Raw genomic sequence first — 23,287 nt, 5'->3', positions numbered from 1 at the left:
CCTCCAAAACTGTGACTCAAAGACTATACAGAGTATTTATTTCTAAGTAGTATGTTTTGTGGTGCTATACTTAAGTCTGTTAGAAAGGATTTGTGGCTTGGCAAGCAGAACAGGAACATCTGTCCATTCGGCTCAGGAACCAATGGATGTTAATGAGCGAGAGCCCCTAGGTGCTTCATTGAGTGTTTGCATATTTTACGTGTTTCCTTGCTAGTATGTGAGATGAAGGAAACAGAGTCTGAGTTCAGGGATATTCAGAGGAACAAGATGTACTGGATTACTCTATCGGAATATAGAAACTACAGTAAGGAAAAGAGGAGTGAGCTGAGTTGACATATCACAGACACTGACCAGATCAAATCAAATATATTTTTATTTGTCACATATTTCATAAACTCCTGAGTGGTGCAGTGGTCTAAGGCACTGCATCCCAGAGCAGGAGACATCACTGCAGTCCCTGGTTTGAATCCAGGCTGCATCACATCTGGCTGTGATTGGGAGTCCCGTAGGGTGGCACACAATTGGCCCAGCATCGTCTGGGTTTTGCCGGGGTAGGCCGTCATTGTAAATACGAATTTGTTTTTAACTGACTTGCCTAAAAAAATACAAATAAACAACAGGTGTCGACTAACAGTGAAATGCTTACTTGCGGATCCTTTTCCAACAATGTAGAGTTAAAGATAAAAAATAGAATACAAAATAAATATTGACATGAGGAATAAATACACTGTAAATAACAATGAGTAAAAACAACATGGCTATATACAGGCAGTACCAGTACTGAGTTGATGTGACATGCAGGGGTACAAGGTAATTGAGGTAGAAGGCCAGCATCCCAGAGTCGCCTCTTCACTGTTGACGTTGAGACTGGTGTTTGGCGGGTACTATTTAATGAAGCTCCCAGTTGAGGACTTGTGAGGCGTCTGTTTCTCAAACTAGATACTCTAATGTGCTTGTCCTCTTGCTCAGTTGTGCACCGGGGCCTCCCACTCCTCTTTCTATTCTGGTTAGGAACAGTTTGCACTGATCTGTGAAGGGAGTAGTACACAGCGTTGTACGAGATCTTCAGTTTCTTGGCAATTTCTCGCATGGAATAGCCTTCATTTCTCAGAACAAGAATAGACTGACGAGTTTCAGGAGAAAGTTCTTTGCTCCTGGCCATTTTGAGCCTGTAATCAAACCCACAAATGCTGATGCTCCAGATACTCAACCAGTATAAAGAAGGCAAGTTTTATTGCTTCTTTAATCAGACCAACAGTTTTCAGCTGTGCTAACATAATTGCAAAAGGGTTTTCTAATGCTCAATTAGCCTTTTAAAATTATAAACGTGGATTAGCTAACACAACATACCATTGGAACACAGGAGTGATGGTTGCTGATAATGGGACTCTATACGCCTATGAAAATATTCCATACAAAAATCTGCCATTTCCTGCTACAATAGTCATATCTGTACACTATATTTCTGATCAGTTTGATGTTATTTTAATGGACAAAAAATATGCTTTTCTTTCAAAAACAAGGACATTTTTAAGTGGCCCCAAACCTTTGAATGGTAGTGTAGGTACGGGTAAAGTGATTAGGCAACATGATAGATAAAAAAGTAGCAGCAGCGTATGTGTGAAAGTGTGAGTGAGTGTGTGTTGCGTCAGTATGCATGAGTGTGCGGATTATGTGTGTGGGCATATGTAGTGTATGTGTGTGTCAGTGTGAGTGGTGTGTCAGTGTGAGTGTGTGGGTAGAGTCTGTGCAAGAGAATTAGTGCAAACGCAGGTAGTCCGGGTAGCCATATGATTAACTATTTAGCAGTAGTATGTTTGGGGTAGAAGCTGTTCAGGGTCCTGTTGGTTCCAGACTTGGTGCACTGGCACCGCTTGCCATGCAGTAGCAGAGAGAACAGTCTTGGGTGGATTGGGTGGCAGGAGTGTGTGGATGTGACGATTGTTCTGTATGTCCTCCGTCACTTAATCTAAAGACATGCCTATACGAATAACCAGACACTGATGATGATTTACGGTTGATGAGAAGCATATTTATTTATTGATACTAATGTGGTTTGAAATGTCCACTTGGTTGTTGCTGGTCACCTGTAAAAGAAGAGAAACATATATAAGGAGCTTGAGTATGGAGCGTTGGTTTGGCGCCGAAACCTATTGTTGTGCGTCTCCCGGTAAAATGCTACTCTTTCTTATGTATGTAATGATCAGAAGTTAGCTTTATAATGTCATCATGTTTAGCAATTCAAAAGTTAAGGTAAATCTTCAGAAATATAAATGATTACCTTGTTTTCCTCTGTGATTGAAAACGGTTCTCTCCATATCCTGAGGCTGCATTTATTGTAGCTGGGGATTTTAACAAGGATAATCTGAAAACAAGGCTCCCTAAATTTTATCAGCATATTGAATGCACGACCCAGGCTGGCAAAACCCTGGATCATTGTTGTTCTAACTTCCGCAACGCATACAAAGCCCTCCCCCGCCCTCCTTTCAGAAAATCTGACCACAACTTAATTTTGTTGCTCCCAGCCTTTAGATAGAAACTAAAACAAGAATTGCCCATGCTCAGGTCTGTTCAACGCTGGTCCGACCAATCTAATTCCACGCTTCAAGACTGCTTCGATCACGTGGACTGGGATATGTTCCGCATAGCGTCGGACAATAACTCAGAGCATGCGCAGACCAGCTGGCTGATGTGTTTACGGACATATTCAATCAATTCTTATCCCAGTCTGCTGTTCCCACATGCTTCAAGAGGGCCACCATGGTTCCTGTTCCCAAGAAAGCTAAGGTAACTGAGCTAAATGACTATCACCCCATAGCACTCACTTCCGTCATCATGAAGTGCTTTGAGAGACTAATCAAGGACCATGTCACCTCCACCCTACCTGACACACTAGACCCACTCCAATTTGCTTACTGCCCCAATAGGTCCACAGACGACACAATCGCAATCACACTGCACACTGCCCTAACCCATCTGGACAAGAGGAATACCTATGTAAGAATGCTGTTCATCGACTAAGCTCAGCATTTAACACCATAATACCCTCCAAACTTGTCATTAAGCTCGAGACCCTGGGTCTCGACCCCGCGCTGTGCAACTGGGTCCAGGACTTCCTGACGGGCCGTCCCCAGGTGGTGAGGGTAGGAAACAACATCTCCACCCCACTGATCCTCAACACTGGGGCCCCACAAGGGTGCGTTCTCAGCCCTCTCCTGTACTCCCTGTTCACCCATGACTGTGTGGCCATGCACGCCTCCAACTCAATCATCAAGTTTGCAGATGACACTACAGTGGTAGGCTTGATTACCAACAACGGCGAGGCGGCCTACAGGGAGGAGGTGAGGGCCCTCGGAGTGTGGCGTCAGGAAAATAACCTCACACTTAATGTCGACAAAACAAAGTAGATGATCGTGGATTTCAGGAAACAGCAGAGGGAGCAGCCCCCTATCCACATCGACGGGACAGTAGTGGAGAAGGTGGAAAGTTTTAAGTTCCTCGGCGTACACATCATGGACAAACTAAAATGGTCCACCCACACAGACAGTGTGGTGAAGAAGGCGCAGCAGCTCCTCTTCAACCTTAGGAGGCTGAAGAAATTTGGCTTGTCACCAAAAACACTCACAAACTTTTACAGATGCACAATCGAGAGCATCCTGTCGGGCTGTATCACCGCCTGGTATGGCAACTGCTCCACCCACAACCGTAAGGCTCTCCAGAGGGTAGTGAGGTCTGCACAACGCATCACCGGAGGCAAACTACCTGCCCTCCAGGACACCTACACCACCCGAAGTCACAGGAAGGCCAAAAAGATCATCAAGGACAACAACCACCCGAGCCACTGCCTGTTCACCCCGCTATCATCTAGAAGGCGAGGTCAGTACAGGTGCATCAAAGCGGGGACCGAGAGACTGAAAAACAGCTTCTATCTCAAGGCCATCAGACTGTTAAACAGCCATCACTAAAATTGAGTGGCTGCTGTCAACATACTGACTCATCTCTAGCCACTTCAATAATAAAAATGGGATGTAATAAATGTATCACTAGCCACTTTCTATAATGTTTACATACGCCTAAGTTTGTTTTGTTCACTGCTTTAGCACACTCTGCCAACCCAGATGTTTTAGCCGTGTCTGAATCCTGGCTTAGGAAGACCACCAAAAATTCTGACATTTTCATCCCTAACTACAAGATTTTCAGACAAGATAGAACGGCCAAAGGGGGCGGTGTTGCAATCTACTGCAAGGATTGCCTGCAGAGTTCTGTTTTACTATCCAGGTCTGTTCCGAAACAATTTGAACTCCTACTTTTAAAAATCCACCTCTCTAAAAACAAGTCTCTCACTGTTGCCGCCTGCTATAGACCACCCTCTGCCCCCAGCTGTGCTCTGGACACCATATGTGAACTGATTGCCCCCCATCTATCTTCAGAGCTTGTGCTGCTAGGCGACCTAAATTGGAACATGCTTAACACCCCAGCCATCCTACAATCTAAGCTTGATGCCCTCAATCTCACACAAATTATCAATGAACCTACCAGGTATCACCCCAATTCCGTAAACACGGGTACCCTCATAGACATCATCCTAACCAACTTGCCCTCCAAATACACCTCTGCTGTTTTCAACCAAGATCTCAGCGATCACTGCCTCATTGCCTGTATCCGTAATGGGTCAGCGATCAAATGACCTCCACTCATCACTGTCAAACGCTCCCTGAAACACTTCAGCGAGCAGGCCTTTCTAATCGACCTGGCCGAGGTATCCTGGAAGGATATTGATCTCATCCGGTCAGTAGAGGATGCCTGGATATTTTTTTAAAATGCCTTCCTCACCATCTTGAATAAGCATGCCCCATTCAAGAAATTTAGAACCAGGAACAGATATAGCCCTTGGTTCTCTCCTGACCTGACTGCCCTTAACCAACAGAAAAACATCCTATGGCGTTCTGCATTAGCATCGAACAGCCCCCGTGATATGCAACTTTTCAGGGAAGCTAGAAACAAGTATACACAGGCAGTTAGAAAAGCCAAGGCTAGCTTTTTCAAGCAGAAATTTGCTTCCTGCAACACAAACTCAAAAAAGTTCTGGGACACTGTAAAGTCCATGGAGAATAAGAACACCTCCTCCCAGCTTCCAACTGCACTGAAGATAGGAAATACTGTCACCACCGACAAATCCATTATAATTGAGAATTTCAATAAGCATTTTTCTACGGCTGGCCATGCTTTCCACCTGGCTACCCCTACCCCGGTCAACAGCACTGCCCTCCCCTCTGCTACTCGCCCAAGCCTTCCCCATTTCTCTTTCTCCCAAATACAGTCAGCTGATGTTGTGAAAGAGCTGCAAAATCTGGACCCTTACAAATCAGCCGGGCTAGATAATCTGGACCCTTTCTTTCTAAAACTATCTGCTGAAATTGTTGCCACCCCTATTACCAGCCTTTTCAACCTCTCTTTTGTGTCGTCTGAGATTCCCAAAGATTGGAAAGCAGCTGCGGTTATCCCCCTCTTCAAAGGGGGAGACACTCTAGACCCAAACTGCTACAGACCTATATCTATCCTACCCTGCCTTTCTAAGGTCTTCGAAAGCCAAGTCAACAAACAGATTACCGACCATCTCGAATCCCACCATACCTTCTCCGCTATGCAATCTGGTTTCAGAGCTGGTCATGGGTGCACCTCAGCCACGCTCAAGGTCATAAACGATATCTTAACCGCTATCGATAGGAAACAGTACTGTGCAGCCATATTCATTGACCTGGCCAAGGCTTTTGACTCTGTCAATCACCACATCCTCATCGGCAGACTCGACAGCCTTGGTTTCTCTAATGATTGCCTCGCCTGGTTCACCAACTACTTCTCTGATCGAGTTCAGTGTGTCAAATCGGAGGGTCTGTTGTCCGGACCTCTGGCAGTCTCTATGGGGGTGCCACAGGGTTCAATTCTTGGACCGACTCTTTTCTCTGTATACATCAATGATGTCGCTCTTGCTGCTGGTGAGTCTCTGATCCACCTCTACGCAGACGACACTATTCTGTATACTTCTGGCCCTTCTCTTGACACTGTGTTAACAACCCTCCAGGCGAGTTTCAATGCCATACAACTCTCCTTCCGTGGCCTCCAACTGCTCTTAAATACAAGTAAAACTAAATGCATGCTCTTCAACCGATCGCTGCCTGCACCTGCCCGCGTGTCCAGCATCACTACTCTGGACGGCTCTGACTTAGAATATGTGGACAACTACAAATACCTAGGTGTCTGGTTAGACTGTAAACTCTCCTTCCAGACTCACATCAAGCATCTCCAATCCAAAGTTAAATCTAGAATCGGCTTCCTATTCCGCAACAAAGCATCCTTCACTCATGCTGCCAAACATACCCTTGTAAAACTGACCATCCTACCAATCCTCGACTTCGGTGATGTCATTTACAAAATAGCCTCCAAAACCCTACTCAATAAATTGGATGCAGTCTATCACAGTGCCATCCGTTTTGTCACCAAAGCCCCATATACTACCCACCACTGCGACCTGTACGCTCTCGTTGGCTGGCCCTCGCTTCACACTCGTCGCCAAACCCACTGGCTCCAGGTCATCTACAAGACCCTGCTAGGTAAAGTCCTCCCTTATCTCAGCTCGCTGGTCACCATAGCAACGCCCACCCGTAGCGCGCGCTCCAGCAGGTATATCTCTCTGGTCACCCCCAAAACCAATTCTTCCTTTGGCCGCCTCTCCTTCCAGTTCTCTGCTGCCAATGACTGGAACGAACTACAAAAATCTCTGAAACTGGAAACACTTATCTCCCTCACTAGCTTTAAGCACCAGCTGTCAGAGCAGCTCATAGATTACTGCACCTGTACATAGCCCATCTATAATTTAGCCCAAACAACTACCTCTTTACCTACTGTATTTATTTATTTTGCTCCTTTGCACCCCATTATTTCTATCTCTACTTTGCACCTTCTTCCACTGCAAACCAACCATTCCAGTGTTATTTTTTACTTGCTATATTGTATTTACTTCGCCACCATGGCCTTTTTATATTTTTATTTATTTATATATATATTTTGTTTGCCTTCACCTCCCTTATCTCACCTCACTTGCTCATATTGTATATAGACTTATTTTTCACTGTATTATTGACTGTATGTTTGTTTTACTCCATGTGTAACTATGTGTTGTTGTATGTGTCGAACTGCTTTGCTTTATCTTGGCCAGGTCGCAATTGTAAATGAGAACGTGTTCTCAATTTGTCTACCTGGTTAAATAAAGGTGAAATAAAAAATAAAAAATACCCTACATTACTCATCTCAAATGTATATACTGTACTCTATACCATCTACTGCATCTTGCCTATGCCGTTCGGCCATCGCTCATCCATATATTTTTACGTACATATTCTTATTCATTCCTTTACACTTGTGTGTATAAGGTAGTTGTTGTAAAATTGTTAGATTACTTGTTAGATATTACTGCATGGTCGGAACTAGAAGCACAAGCATTTCACTACACTCGCATTAACATCTGCTAACCATGTGTATGTTATAAATACAATTTGATTTGATTTGGTCCAAGATTTGAGAGGCAAATGGGGTGCGTTCCTGCGCATGGTTTTCCTTGTTGTGTAATGCGGCAGTAGCTTATCCCTGAGGGATGTATATTTTCACATCCCTAAGTGTATTTATGGTAAGGCATGTTAGCACCTTTATTGATGTGTGCTTAAGGTTATTCATTTACATTTATCATCAGGATGTGGATATTGAAATTCATGCTATTGAATGTTAATTGAACCTGATGTGATAGGGCTGTTTCTCATTGGTCAAATGCATGGGTAGAGTATTTAAAAGGATACTTCGGGATTTTGGCAATGAGGCCCTTTATCTACTTCCTCAGAGTCAGATGAACTTGTGGATACCGTTTTTATACCCAGCAGATACCCATAGATTTCCAGACATTGCACTAATGCTAGTTAGCATTGGCTCGCAAAATGACCTCTAACTTCCTTCATACTAGACAGAGAGACATACAAATTGTATCCACTAGTTGACAGCGATTTAGTTAGTACAATGATTCCCTACACTATTCAGGCATTGTTTCTTGCATAAGCTAAAAGTGAGCAAACAGTGTCGTATTTTATCAACCAGGAAATCACAGAGAAATTTCCACTAGGTAACACAGCCACAAAGTCAGAACCGCTTCCCATTTTGACAACAGATGCCGCTACGGCAGGAGAAATCAATCGAATATCATAGCCAATCATAACACTGGCGGGTAAGTAATACTGCGAAACACTATCATCCCATATACCATGCATTCGGGAACGTATTCAGACCCCTTAACTTTTTCCACGTTTTGTTATGTTACAGCATTATTCTAAAATGTATTAATTAGATAAAACCAAACAAAACAAACAAACAAACAAAAACAAAACAAAAAAAAATTATCTACAAGGGATTCCCCTTAATGATAAAGGATAAACTGTTAATTATTTATTTTCTAGATTTAAAAAACTGAAATATCACATTTGTTGAAGCACCTTTGGCAGCGATTACAGCCTTGATTCTTCTTGGGTATGACACTACAAGCTTGGCACACCTGTATTTGGGGAGTTTCTCGCATTCTTCTCTGCAGATCCTCTCAAGCTCTGTCAGGTTGGATAGGTAGTGTTGCTGCACAGCTATTTTCAGGTCTCTCCAGAGATGTTTGATCGGGTTCAAGTCCGGGCTCTGGCTGAGCCACTCAAGGACATTTGGAGACTTGTCCCAAAGCCAGTCCTGTGTTGTCTTGGCTGAGTGCTTAGAGTCGTTGTCCTGTTGGAAGGTGAAACTTTGCCCTAGCCTGAGATCCTGAGCACTGTGGAGCAGGATCTCTCAGTACTTTGCTCCATTCATCTTTCCCTCAATCCCGACTAGTTTCCCAGTCCCTGCCCCTGAAAAACATCCCCACAACATGATGCTGTCACCACCATGCTTCACCGTAGGGATGGTGCCAGGATTCCTCCAGACGTGACGCTTGGCATTCAGGCCAAAGAGTTTAATCTTGGTTTCATCAGACCAGACAATCTTGTTTCTCATGGTCTGAGTCTTTAGGTGACTTTTAGCAAACTCCAAGCGGGCTGTCATGTGCCTTTTACTGAGGAGTGGCTTCTGTCTGGCCACTCTACCATAAAGGCCTGATTGGTGGAGTGCTGCAAAGATGGTTGTCCTGGTTCCATCTCCACAGAGGAACTCTGGAGCTCTGTCAGAGTGACCATCGAGTTCTTGGTCACCTCCCTGACCAAGGCCTTTCTCCCCCGATTGCTCAGTTTTGCCGGGTGGTCAGCTATAGGAAGAGTCTTGGTGGTTCCAAACTTATTCCATTTAAGAATGATGGGAGGCCACTGTGTTATTGGGGACCTTCAATGCTGCAGACATTTTTTGGTACCCTTCCCCAGATCTGTGCCTCGACACAATCATGTCTCGGAGCTCTACGGACAATTCCTTTGACCTCATGGCTTGGTTTTTGCTCTGACATGCACTTTCAACTGTGGGACCTTATATAGACAGGTGTGTGCCTTTCCAAATCATGTCCAATCAATTGGTAGAAACATCTCAACGATGATCAATGGAAATAGGATGCACCTGAGCTCAATTTGAAGTCTCGTAACAAAGGGTCTGAATACTTAACAACATGTGGAAAAAGTCAAGGGGTCTGAATGCTTTCCAAATGCACTGTAACAATGTCTGTCTTGACTGGAGTAGTCTAGAAAACTATAGCTAGATAGGCTAATTGAGGCCACATCATGCTGCACTTTCTCCCAAACCCCATTCAGATATAACAGCAGCCTACCTGTTGGTTACTCGTTGTAGCTTACTCCTTCTAATTTTTCTAACTTTTAATTCCGTTATTTTATTCCTTATTGCATTACATTGGTGAACTCTCGCTCCACTTGCTACACATTGAGCATATTTGGCGGTTTGATTGGCCAACATATACAACATGCTAAACACGTGAAGGCTACCGTCCAGCTACCAGCCTTTTTTATGGTGCTCACATCATAAAAATACATTGAAAAGTTTGTTGTTTTACAAAATGAATCATTTGAAATGTCATGGTGTATCCTTGTACTTAACAATATCACATGGATATTTTAATTACATTTAGAAAATCATTTTCAGTGTTAAAATAGGCCTATAATGTTTTGGGCCTCAAAAAATGAATACTCCTACTCATATTCAAATAATAACATCCGTTCGGACGCATGCTCTGAGCCAGTGCATGCTCTGAGTACGCGTCCTGGTATTCCGTCTGGCCCCGCGGCCTTGCGAATGTTAACCTGTTTAAAGGTCTTACTCACATCAGCTACGGAGTGAGATCATGCATGGTTTAGTGTTGCTTGACTCGAAGCAAGCATTAAAGGAATCTAGCAGGCTCGTGTCGCTGGGCAGCTCGCGGCTTGACTTCCCTTTCTAATTCGTGATAGTTTCAAAGCCCTGCCACATCCGTTGAGTATCAGAGCTGGGGTAGTAGGATTTAATCTTTGTACTGTATTGACTCTTTGTCTGTTTGATGGCTCATCGGAGGTTGTAGTGGGATTTTTTATAAGCGTCTGGATTAGTGTTCCACTCCTTGAAAGCGGCAGCTCTAACCTGTAGCTCAGTGCGGATGTTGCCTGTAATCCTTGGCTTCTGGTTGGAGTATGTTCGTACGGTTACTGTGGGGACAACGTCATCAATGCACTTATTATTGAAGCAGGTGACTGATGTGGTAAACTCCTCAATGTTGAATCACAGAAAATATTCCAGTCTTTGCTAGCGAAACAGTCCTGTAGCTTAGCATCCGCTTCATCGGACCAATGAGTTGAGTGGGAAATATCAGAGAAAATATTACACCCCACTACGTTGACCGATATTTTAGCAAAACTATATAAAAAAAAACCCATCCCTAACATAATCACGATAACAAATCTGCTGGGGTGGATGGAGTGGATTTGAGAAATCAGTCAGTGGGATATATATTTTTTAAATGGAACACAGTGTGAGTCCAAGTCCCAGCAGGAAGCTCCCATGAAGCTCCCTAGCCATCCTATGCTGTTTCCTGCCGACCAATATTTAGGATTAGATGAGGAGGGATTAGTCAATCATGTCAGACATTGGAAAAGTCTTCAGGAGGTATACCAGAAATTAGTGCCGGATTGAAGCTTAGCGCTCCTGTTTGTGGCTCTATGTCTCACCTATGACAAGGTGGTTGTTTCTTCATCAATCACAATCTTTATCTTACCATTAGCAACACATCACATTAATATCAATAAGCCAGAAGCGAGTAAACTCACAGTGGCACGGTCTAATTGAAAATGTATTAGGCTACACTGGGGACCTATATCAGAGAAGAGAGGAGGTTTGATAGACAGGCTACAGTAGGCACTGGCATGTCCAGGATAAGAGGATACGTTCAGAGTCCAGAAAGGATTTGTGTCAAGCTAATGCTAATTCCGTGCAAATGCTAAAGAGGAGTTTTTGGGGCAGGTTTGGAAGCTGGGCTTTGGCAGAGTTGTCCTTGTGTAAGGTGCCATGACATACATTACTGCAGCAGCCACTGGTTTGACATGATGAAATCCTGTTGTAATCATCTCCTTGGCACGAGGCAGATGGTGCGTATTAGTTCATGGGTGTTTGGTGTCTGCATGTTCAGCCTACTTCACCTCTTTGCGATACACTACCAGTTCTCTATGGCTGGTTGTTTTTTATGTGAGTTAGAGCTTAGTGTGGTAGAATTCCACAAGGCCAACAATGTCAAGGCAATTGCAGTATGTGATTTGAAAGATATAGATCCATTCTTGGTACGTACAATATCCTTCTATATTCTTTTGAAAAAATCAAATAAATCACCATGGTATGTCATGTATTTTCATCAAGAATAGATACTTCCTATGCTTGATGGAGCTCGGACATACAGTTTCCTCACCAGGCAGCACACTCTTGAGAAAAGAAAAGATAGCAAGAAATATATTTTCCCCCTGGACATTGAAACAGCTCAATTTGATTACACCCCCCTTTATTAATGACTGCCCACAAGGGGCCCTTTTTTGTTGAGGGACAGGCAGCCAATCAAATTATATTTAGATGGCGGATGACTTCAAAGTATCTGGCAGAGCCTTTGATCTCGTCTCGTGGCAATCGGCGTGACAGTCACCAGAATCCTCAGCACAAACCCAGCATGAATTCAGAATGTACAGCTGGCATTTTTTTTATATCAACACTACAGCAAGCCAACAATGTTGTGGATGGTCTTTCCATAGTGACTAGGGAGTAATGGAATTGTGTTGAGGCAGTGAAATGGCTTTGGTGTCACAAATAAAAATGGAGGGGGTCGTACAGTGATGAATTGTTTTTAGTTGATTTACAGTGGAATGCATGGGTGATCTTAAGATTGACACGTGTCTTGTTTGATAAATGGATGTGTCTACTTTGATAAATGACAGTCGGTGGTAGGTCAGGAACATGGGTTTAAAAACAACATGGTCACAATCACAACTATGAGCAAATCTGCCAGTTGCCAACAAGCAACTATCCACATGTTCTAGAGTGAACTACTGTGCAGTACACTTCAGTCAGAGTAAAGTGTTTGTCTGCTATCTGAAAAGAAAATGCAGATTCTCGTTGGTCAGGCAGAAAATAGGTGGATGAGATGCGACTGTAAGGTAAGTAGACTAGCAATTTTCATCGACTTCTTGCTTTCCCACTTTTCCAGCGTCTTTTGTGGTGTCAGAAACTTTTGTAATCATTTCCACTTCTCCTGCCTTATAGACACAAAGGTCTGTTACACAAGTCATCATAATGCTCCAATCAATAACCATTGATTTCCTAGTCCTTACAGCCTGTTACGTTTCATTAAACTCAGAATAACATCTAATTAGCGATTTCTTAATAGATGTTACACAGGTTAATTGTGATAAACGAGACCCTTTAAATGGAACCTTAGGGAGGATGAAACCACCGTCATCCATCTTATTTTGCTGTTTCAAACTGTAAACCTCCTCCTCTGTAGTTACTGTACATCATCTTCAACAGAAGTGTTTGTTGAGGACATGACTACTCGACACGTTTTGTTGTACAAACCTAGAAAATTATAAGAACAAAATGAGAGGAAGTTTTGCTCCTGCAAAAAAAAAAGGGGGGGTTTGCAGCATGTTCCATGGAGAGCCTTGTTTGAACATTTCCTCAGCCCCCGCTCCTCTTGGGCTTTTCCATTAGGTGAGGTATGGGGTGTGGAGTCTCTTAACTAGTGGATGAGAAAGGACGGTGTGAGAGTTAGGGGGTAGCCTAATAGAGAGTGCACTTGGGAAGATTATCTGCACTTGGAGTGCAGATGAACAGAAGGAGGAAACCTTAGGTGTGGTTCAGGTTGCCTGAGGTAGTGTAGGAAAGCAATGGAGCCAGACTAAACCTCCTCCTAGTTTCTCTCTATCCTCTCTCCTTCCTTATACGCTCTACCTCTTTATGTCCTCTCTCTCTCACCACTTTTAGCCTTCTCTTTTAGTGAAGCATCTGTTTGTTGCCTCCACTTTTCTATAATTGATTGCTAGGCTTTTTCCTTCTGACATTCAAATCTCCGCTTTTTACCCAAAACTGCTGAGCCCAGTAGAAATAATTAAGTCCATTTCTTTTGTCTGAGGATAATCTTAAAACCCAATTTGGTGTTAAAGACATTATAATTTGAAGTAAACAAATACTTTGGATAAACAATTTCCTTAGAATGTTATTTAAGCAATAAGCCCCGAGAAGGTGCGGTATATGGCCAATATACCACGGCTAAGGGCTACGACGCAACGCGTAGTGCCTGGACACCGGGCATACGCATGCCATAACATGAGGTAGTTTACAGTGTTTCTAAAGTGTTATGTTTAAGCAATAAGGCCCGAGCGGGTGTGGTATATTGCCAATATACCACGGCTAAGGGCTGTTCTTAGGACACAGCCCTTAGCCGTGGTATAATGGAAATATATCACAAACCCCTGAAGTGCCTTATTGCTATCATAAACTGGTTACCAACGTAATTAGAGCAGTAACAATAAATGTTTTGTCATACCGGTGGTATACGGTCTGATATACCACGGCTGTCAACCAATCAGCATTCAGGGCTCGACCACACAGTTTATCATTTCAAATAGAACATTCATGTAAGAGCCAAACAACCTTTACAGACGGTATATAATGACTTAATTGACAGAACATATTATTTTTTCAACAAAGAGATTCAAGTATTTCTGAATTCCTGACAACAGTTATATTTTTCATCAAAGTACAACATTGGACATTTAAACCCTGCACCTGTACTCTGGCAGCATAAATCATTTAATGTTATATGTAAATTCATGGCTGTTGAAATGCGTTTCAATACACGCAACTCCACGACTCATGTAATAATTCACCATTACAGGAACCCCCCTGAGCACTGAACCATTTGACTGAAATCCAGCTCTGCTCTTTACAGCTTTCATGCTCTTTTAAAGCAGTAATCTGGGTGATTTTCATTTAGTCTCTCATTCTCACAACCCCCCTGCCTAGAACTCCCAAAGCAAAGAAAAACCTTCTCCCAGCATGTCGCAAAACACTGCTATTACTTCAAATACTGCTAGCCAAAGTGGAGGAGAGCGGTACGAGAAAGCAAGTGAGAAAAAGAGAAAGAAAGAGAAAATTATGAAACAGCGCTGGTTGACAGCCCTGATTCTATTTCCACACGCGTCTGCGTCCCAAATTGATTTACATACAGCCCCGTATCCCCCGGCTTAGGGCACAGCTCTCGTTGGAGCGATGGAGTGCACAGAGCCAAAGAAAAGAAGGAAAATAAGTGGAGGAAGAAAAAAAAATCAAACCCATTCAGCTGAAGGAATACTCACCCACTTATCATGCTTGGTCAAAGCCTAGTTAGCTGCACAGAGTGCCTTTCTTGTTAAGGCACATACTGTATACTGTATATAAGACCTCCAGATACAGTTGTTATCTAGCTACTGAAGGGAAGATACGTGTTTTCTTATCCCACTGTAGATGTGTTAGTAAGCCTCTTCCAGATTCTGTCTATTCTATCGGGTGTGCCCCCATGCCATCACCGAACACTACAACATCCACACCACATTAGCATTCCAGCACCAGTCGTGGTCAGTAACTGGAACTAGCAGTGCTTGACTTGGACAGAAATAGGTGCCGGTACTCATTTTGGGTGCCGGTACTGTTTATATTTAGGTGCAGGAGTTACACAATAGCTTTAAGTTAATATTTTATAAGAGGAACAGAAGCTCAAGCAGTACAACATTTGAAGTGCCGGTATTTAGCTCCGGTGAGTTTCTGCCCAAGTCAAGCACTGGTAACTAGCGACTTAATGATTACTCATGAACGAAAACTGATCACAAGATGAAAAGCATAGACTAAGGAACTTTTTAAACATGCATTTCCATTGAACATGCTGCAAATCTTGAGATCCCAGTCAATTAGTAAAACAGAGACCAAAGTTTCTGAGCTAAGCCTGATTTCGGTGATGGTTCAAGCTCACATGGATCTGATGCTAAAAAGGCACACTGAAAACGTATTCATGGTCATTACCAAAGACTCAATACCTGCTGGAACATTTTTCATTACATTTGAGAAATATTGAATGTAAATATGACGTGACACCTCATTCGTTGGTGTTGTTTGGCCTCCACTTTTAAGTGTTTTGGTTGGTGAGGCATCTCAACCTGCATATTTTCTTGAGCCTGGCAGTAACTAAGCAGCCCACACTCATTTGTTGAGGCCTGTTAAATAAATGTCTCCCCTCTCTCTCTCTACAAGTTATCTTGTTTAATCTTCTTTCTAGTGTACAAAAAGAGAGCACACTTTAATAAGATGCATTGTCACTTAAAATGCAATGTGCAAATGAAATGTCTCATTCATGGGGAAAACATGTAACACTCCTACACATTGAAGTGCTGAAGCTCTCTGAACCCTACAATGAGCATTGGGAAATAAAGACCTTGTACACTAGAAAGATAATGAAAGATGAGACCCTAAGAGGGAAGAAATGTCTTTAACAGTGCTCAAATAATTGTGGGCTGCTGAGTTACTGTCAGGCTCAGGAACCTATACAGGACATAATGAGATGCCTCATGAAACATAATAATTTCTCATTCCACCTCATTCCACCTCAAAAAGCACAAGAAATAAGATAGTCACCAACCATCTCATAATGTTCTGAAATCGTTTCTCTATTTAGAAACAGATAAGATTACCATTCCTGAAACATTGATCTCTAAGAAACCAAGCTAATTGTTGCACCCATTTTTTGCCATTTTAATTGAAAGGCTTTATATAATCATGAGCATAAGCTAATAGTTTTCTATCCAAAGTTGCAAAGAAAATGCTGTGATCCAATAAACACGAGACCAGCAAAATAAATAAAGAGGTGTGGCGGCAGTAGCAGGAACAGCGGCATCTAGTGGGCAAAACGTGGGACTTTCACACTCATTTATGGTATAGAATGCAAGCGACTACAATAGTTAATTTCTCTGAACAGGGGAAAAAAACATCACCAGATTCACAGGGAATACATTAAAGGTTGAAGAAACAATACTCCAAGCAGCAGCTCCATACTATTTGTCAGATACAGAGAACTGATACTGTATACTGGTTGTTGGGGTGGGATGTCTGTGGATGGCTATTGATCATTTTATTGGATTATTCTTTGTATGAAGAATTATGGTCCAAATCGGATGTTAGGTACTATATTTATTTGAATCCTTTCAATTAAAATATGCAATTTTGGTGTAATCAATTAGCTTAATTTCTCAGAGACCAAATTATATTTCAACAAAATAATGTTTCAGGAATGCTAATCTTATGTTTCAACCTACAGAAGCGATTTCAGAACAATCCGATATGGTGGGTGACAAAATCCTCTTCCTTGTGCTTTTTTGAGGTGGAATGACTAAGTATTTTGGTCCATGAGACATCTCATTATGTCTTGTATAGGTTCTTGAGCCCGACAGTAACTCAGCAGCCCACGATCACTTGAGCACTGTTAAAGACATTTCTTCCCTCTCAAGGTCTCTTGTTTCATTCTCTTTGTAGTGTACAATTTCTTAATTTTCCTTTTGATCTATGCATCCTATTATTAACACTACTGCAAACCCCACGTACACTTATTTACACAAAATTATACAAATGTAGGGTGTTAAACAACTGTTATGTGAATCACCTACAAAATCGTCAGATCAGACCAGCTATCTGACATTAACTAACTAGTTATACACAAGAGATTCAGAGACCACATGACAATTGAAGATAACAGCCCTGAGGTATGGTGCACTTTTAAAAGAACGAACCATTTCATTGCCTGTTGGCCTACACGTCCGGAATATGTAACACCATAAAACCATTCCCAGACTGAACATATTTTTCCTTGTTACTGTACAAAGAGCATGATGTCATACTCCCTGAGACTCTTTAAAAGGTAACAGTTGGCCAATTGTCAGAGAGGAAAATTCTTAATCTAACAGTGATCCCTTTATATACATACAGTACATGCCAATCTCCCTTAGGCCTGAACTGTACTGTGGGTTTGAACTGATGTAAAACTAGCATTAGCATTAGTCTTACAACGATGTGACACAAAAAGGTGCATGAAGAGTTAATTTCTGAAAAAGCGACTGTATGTGTTTCTGGTTCTGCTGATAACGTTACAAGCGAACCTGAGAAGCCCAAGGCAGTATCACAACTAACAAGCAGTGAACTGCGGAACTGTTTTATCAAAGGTTGTTAGAAACATTACTCTTTAGATAATTACAGATAATCTACTAAATCTACTAAATCAATCATCTTTGTTCACAGATTGTAAGAGCCATAATGCAGAAAATAGTATTTAGCTATTTTAAGTTATTACAGTATTATTATTTATGTGAATATTTGTATATTTGTTAATTTTGAGAATATTTTCTATCTATTTGGAACATTCCATTACGGATATTTGTATAGGAGTCCCGCTTTGCATTGGCTAGATGCTCCATTTAGTTTAATCCATATGATGTCATATCCGTGACGTCACTGATTAGATCAGAAGGCAATTATAAATCTATGGAGCAATACAGTTTTAGACCATGTTAAATTCATTTTCTTTGTAAACTTTTCATTACTATACAAAACGTCAAATGGAGAAGCTTTTGAATGTTTTTATTCGCATCAGACACAACTTTTTACATAGATCCACATTCTTCATTTATGCAGCTGCATGTTAAAGTATTTTGCAGCTCTTCCAACTTTCCCTTTTGTAGTGGGGGCCAATGTGCATATCTGTAATGGTCATCTTAAATCAATGATTACATTTTTTTTTAAACACACAGGACTGATGTCAGCACCAACAGCCCTTAGCCGTGGTATATTGGCAATATACCACACCCGCTCAGGCCTTATCGCTTAAACATTACATTTTAGAAACACTGTAAGCTACCTCATGTTAAGGCATGCATATGTACCATAATGGCTGATGACAGTGACATAAGTCACATAATAACCACTCTATTAAGTCAACCTTTCAGACGCATAAGGACCTAAACGTGACAACTAACTTCCTGTGTTTGTAGGCTGTTACAAAGTCTGCGTGAAAAAGCTTGTTGGCAACGTATTTATTCCAGCCAGCCACATCCACAACAACCCCCAGGCGTGGTTTAGTAACTGCCCACTGCTCAGATGCAAAACCACTGCTTAAGCTACTTCCATATTCACATTCATAACAAGTTTTACACCGGAACTAATGAGTGACTGGGGATCTTAAAGGAAGGAGGCCCATTATTATTCATTGAACAAAGTAAACAAATACACAAATATTACTGTCAGTGGGTTACTATCTCTCCAATTAATCTAAGGTTGCTCCCCAAAGTGGTCTCATTGTTCTGCCAAACATCTTTTTTTCTTCAGGGAAAACAGACAAAGGGCTGAATAGAAAATACAAGTGGTATCCAGATTCTCTGCCTTGAGCTCCCTCTACTTACTTTACTACTTTGTTTTTTTTCTTCCTTTTTTCTTCTTGTTTTTGTGAAGATTGACACCTCTTTACAATTCATTGTTTGCATGTGGTCGAATAGGCATGGACACACTGCATAAAGAAAGAGTGATTGACATCTGAGGTACACAGACCACTGGAGGAGGATGGTACCAATGACGGAAAGCAATGACACACATACACTCCAAAAGAGTTCTTCGGCTGTCCCGATAGGAGAACCCGTTTTGGTTCCAGGTAGAACGCTTTTGGGTTCCAGGTAGAACCCTTTTGGGTTCCATGTAGAACCCCCTGGAACCAAAAAGGGTTATTCAAAGGGTTCTCCTATGGGGACAGCCAAAGAACCCTTTAGGTTCGAGACAGCACTTGTAATACAACAAAAAAATATATATATATTACTTCCCCTTAATCCCTTCCCACCCAAAGTACACTCTCTGCTCTTTAAATGTCTGGCATTATTAATTCCACTTCTTTTCTGTTTTTACAGACGCAGCTTTGATTCTAGAATAAGATAATAGCATCCAATTTGTCATCCCACACCTCATTACCCTGGAAACATGGTGGAGGTTGTCTTCCACTGCACAGTATCACTTAAACAGAGGATCAGGGTGATCAGACTGTCACAGAGTATGCATTTTGAGTCATTGCTGTGGTGGCCAGAGAGGCACATGTCAACTATGGACTCACTAAGGGTGAAATGTAAAGTCACATACAGGAACTACTTTGAAATTAATACATTCCTCAGTTCTTCCTCATTCCTAATGATTCTAACTGCTCGCTGAAAGTGTTAGAATTGCAGTACAATCGGAGCCTGCCTTCATTGCTATAAGCAACGTGCAGGAATACTGGAGCTACACTGACCCTGGACAGGAAGTAGGATTGTGGTAACTAAGGGGCTCAGGTTAAAGGTCAGAAGGTCATTGTGTTCCCAAGATGCAAGGTGTAAATTTTTCTGACAACAGCTCTGGCACCCCTGACCCCACTTCACTACTTTGTCTTCCCTCTGCATTCCTGAGAATAATAAATGCTTTAAAAATCTTTACCCTGACTTTGAACATCTGACTCTCACAGTCCGATAATGGGGAGATTATAGGATTCTCAGGGTTGACTGACCTTTAACCTAGAAGTGATTGGGATGTGGCAAAAATATTTGAAAGTCATCCATAATTAATCTCCTGGACTGGAACCTTCATAATCTCTTGTCTGTTTTAAATAGAACATCCATTTCTTATTTAGGACCTTATCCATTTTGTTATAAGTCTAAAACAAATCCCCGGTTAGCTTATCTATTTCCTGAATAAAACATCCCTCATGTTCCTGTTCTCTCTCTGTTTGTCCACTTGATTTGCTGCTCCCATGCAGATTCAGCAAGGCCTTACACACCAGCTGGGTAAGATCCCCTCCATCAGTGATGTGATGCATTTCCTTACTTCCTTATTTTCCTAAGCACATCTGGCAGATGACGAAGCCACACTTCCCATCCTGTGTGTGTGTGTGTGTGTGTGTTGTGTGCATGTGCACTTCTTGCTCACAGGGTTCAGCTCAAAGCCAGAACCATGTAGTCTCCATAATCTTTACATCACCTGAATCGCCTGACAGTTAAGACAGTGATTTGACTGACATATCCATGTTAGATAAAGATCTGTGAGACTATAAAGGTGCTCTAATCTGATACACATAACCTCAGCAGAGGCACGATCTAGCCCAATAACCTACTTCTCTCATGGGTCTCTTAGTTATGACTTCTTCTCTGCACAATTGTTCATTAGAGGATATACAGTACCAGTCAAAAGTTTGGACACACCTACTCAGGGTTTCTCTTTATTTTTACTATTTTCTACATTGTAGAATAATAGTGAAGACATCAAAACTATGAAATAACACATATGAAATCATGTAGTAACCAAAAAGGTATTTGAGATTCTTCAAAATAGGCACCCTTTTCCTTGATGACAGCTTTACACACTCTTGGCATTCTCTCAACCAGCTTCATGAGTAGTCACCTGGAATGCATTTCAATTTCAACAGGTGTGCCTTGTTAAAAGTTAATTTGTGGAATGTATTTACTTCTTAATGCGTTTGAGCCAATCAGTTGTGTTGTGACAAGGTAGGGGTGGTATACAGAAGATAGCCCTATTTGGTAAAATACCAAGTCCATATTATGGCAAGAACAGCTCAAAAAGGGCAAAGAGAAACAACAGTCCATCATTACTTTAAGACATGAAGGTCAGTAAATCGGGCAAATGTCAAGAAATTTTCTTCAAGTGCAGTCGCAAAAACCATTAAGCGCTAAGATGAAACTGGCTCTCATGAGGACCGCCATAGGAAAGGAAGACCCAGAGTTACCTCTGCTGATGAGGATAAGTTCATTAGAGTTAACAGCCTCAGAAATTGCAGCCCAAATAAATGCTTCACAGAGTTCAAGTAACAGACACATCTAAACATCAACTGTTCAGAGGAGACTGCGTGAATCAGGCCTTCATGGTCGCATTGCTTTAAAGAAACCACTACTAAAGATCACTAATAATAAGAAGAGACTTGCTTGGGCCAAGAAACACGAGCAATGGACATATGACCAGTGGAAATCTGTCCTGTGGTCTGTTGAGCCCAAATTTGAGATTTTTCGTTCCAACAGCCATGTCTTAGTGAGACGCAGAGTAGGTGAACGGATGATCGCCGCATGTTTAGTTCCCACCGTGAAGCATGGGGGAGGAGGTGTGATGGTGTGGGGGTGCTTGCTGGTGACACTGTTGGTGATTTATTTATAATTCAAGGCACACTTAACCAGCATGGCAACCACAACATTATGTAGCGATACATCATCCAATATGGTTTGCACTTAGTGGGACTATCATTTGTTTTTCAACAGGACAATGACCCAACACACCTCCAGGCTGTGTATGGGCTATTTGAGCAAGAAGGAGAGTGATGGAGTGCTCCATCAGATGACCTGCCCTCCACAATCACCCAACCTCAACCCAACTGAGATGGATTGGGATGATTTGGACCGCAAAGTGAAGGAAAAACAGCCAACAAGTGCTCAGCATATGTGGGAACTCCTTCAAGACTGTTGGAAAAACATCACAAGTGAAGCTGGTTGAGAAAATGCCAAGAGTGTGCAAAGCTGTCATCAAGGCAAAGGGTGGCTACTTTGAAGAATCTAAAATATATTTTGATTTGTTTAACACTTTTTTTGGTTACTACATGATTCCATGTGTTATTTCATACTTTTGACATCTTCTCTATTAATTCTACAATGTAGAAAATAGTAAAAAATAAAGAAAATACCCTGGAATGAGTAGGTGTGTCCAAACTTTTGACTGGTACTGTATATCGGAGGGTAGTTCCCTAAAGGTTTTTGTAAATTTCTAAGACCGTGTTCTCTCATTATAACTTTGGTTTGGATGGCAAAGGGGGCCAAGAGGCTTGCATCTTCATAGGAAACGTGATTATGATACAGTCGACCCAGGATAGATTCGGGCTGTGCAACCGGATATACTTGGGCAGGAAATTTAACATAATGACACATTATAATGTTCACATTGTGTCAGAGACAAATGCATGTGAATGCAATATATAATGTACATGCAAATCATACCATCTCCAGAGATCTCTATAGTAGCAGAAAAAAATAATGCATTCCCTCACTCTCCAGGATGTCTTCCTTTCCCGCTGATCCAGATAAATAGGAACATTATTCACCATTAACATCTAGTGCCCCAGTCCCAAAGCAAGAGAAGGAAAAAGCCCTACATAACTTACCATATGTTTTGCACTTGCCTACACAGCAATACAGATGTAGGATCTCAATTTGACCAATGTTGTCACAGAAAAATAATCCTGCAGAAAAATTATTTGAACGTTTAGTCCAAAATGTTACTTGATCGGCAGTTAGGCTATTAGCTGCCCAAAAGTAAGCTACATGAAAAGTGCAATACTGTTAATAGAACTGTTTGTTAGTGTTGGTTTTAAGTGAATTTATGTAAGTCACGAAGCTCATCTGCATGCACATCCTGCGATGCAGGAAAATTCTCAGCAACAAAAGTGTGGTCAAATTAAGATTCTATATCTGTAGTTCATTTCACTGACACCATATCTATCAGTGTGATTTTTAAAAGCAGGGGTTTGCTCTGTGAGGCCGTTGGGCACGGCAGAGAATGCATCACATCCCAAGTCTCATTTGAAGGCACTTACTCTCTGTAATGTTCTCAAGCGCGAACCACAAACTGCTGATGCTCGCAGGACTTCAACTGTTCTGCAAGCTAACACCCCTGACAAGGAACC

At 41.9% G+C, this 23,287-nt stretch overlaps 1 protein-coding gene across 8 annotated transcripts in view; it reads right to left on the bottom strand.

Annotated features, from left to right (window-relative positions):
• The window catches only part of LOC129836381 (disintegrin and metalloproteinase domain-containing protein 12-like), a 138,083-nt gene that overhangs the window by 53,078 nt on the left and 61,718 nt on the right, over nucleotides 1–23,287 (bottom strand). The window lies entirely within an intron of this gene.

The sequence above is a fragment of the Salvelinus fontinalis genome, chromosome 37, assembly GCF_029448725.1.
Source record: "Salvelinus fontinalis isolate EN_2023a chromosome 37, ASM2944872v1, whole genome shotgun sequence".
NCBI classification, from domain to species: domain Eukaryota; kingdom Metazoa; phylum Chordata; class Actinopteri; order Salmoniformes; family Salmonidae; genus Salvelinus; species Salvelinus fontinalis.
This window is presented reverse-complemented; position numbering and strand designations above follow the sequence as displayed.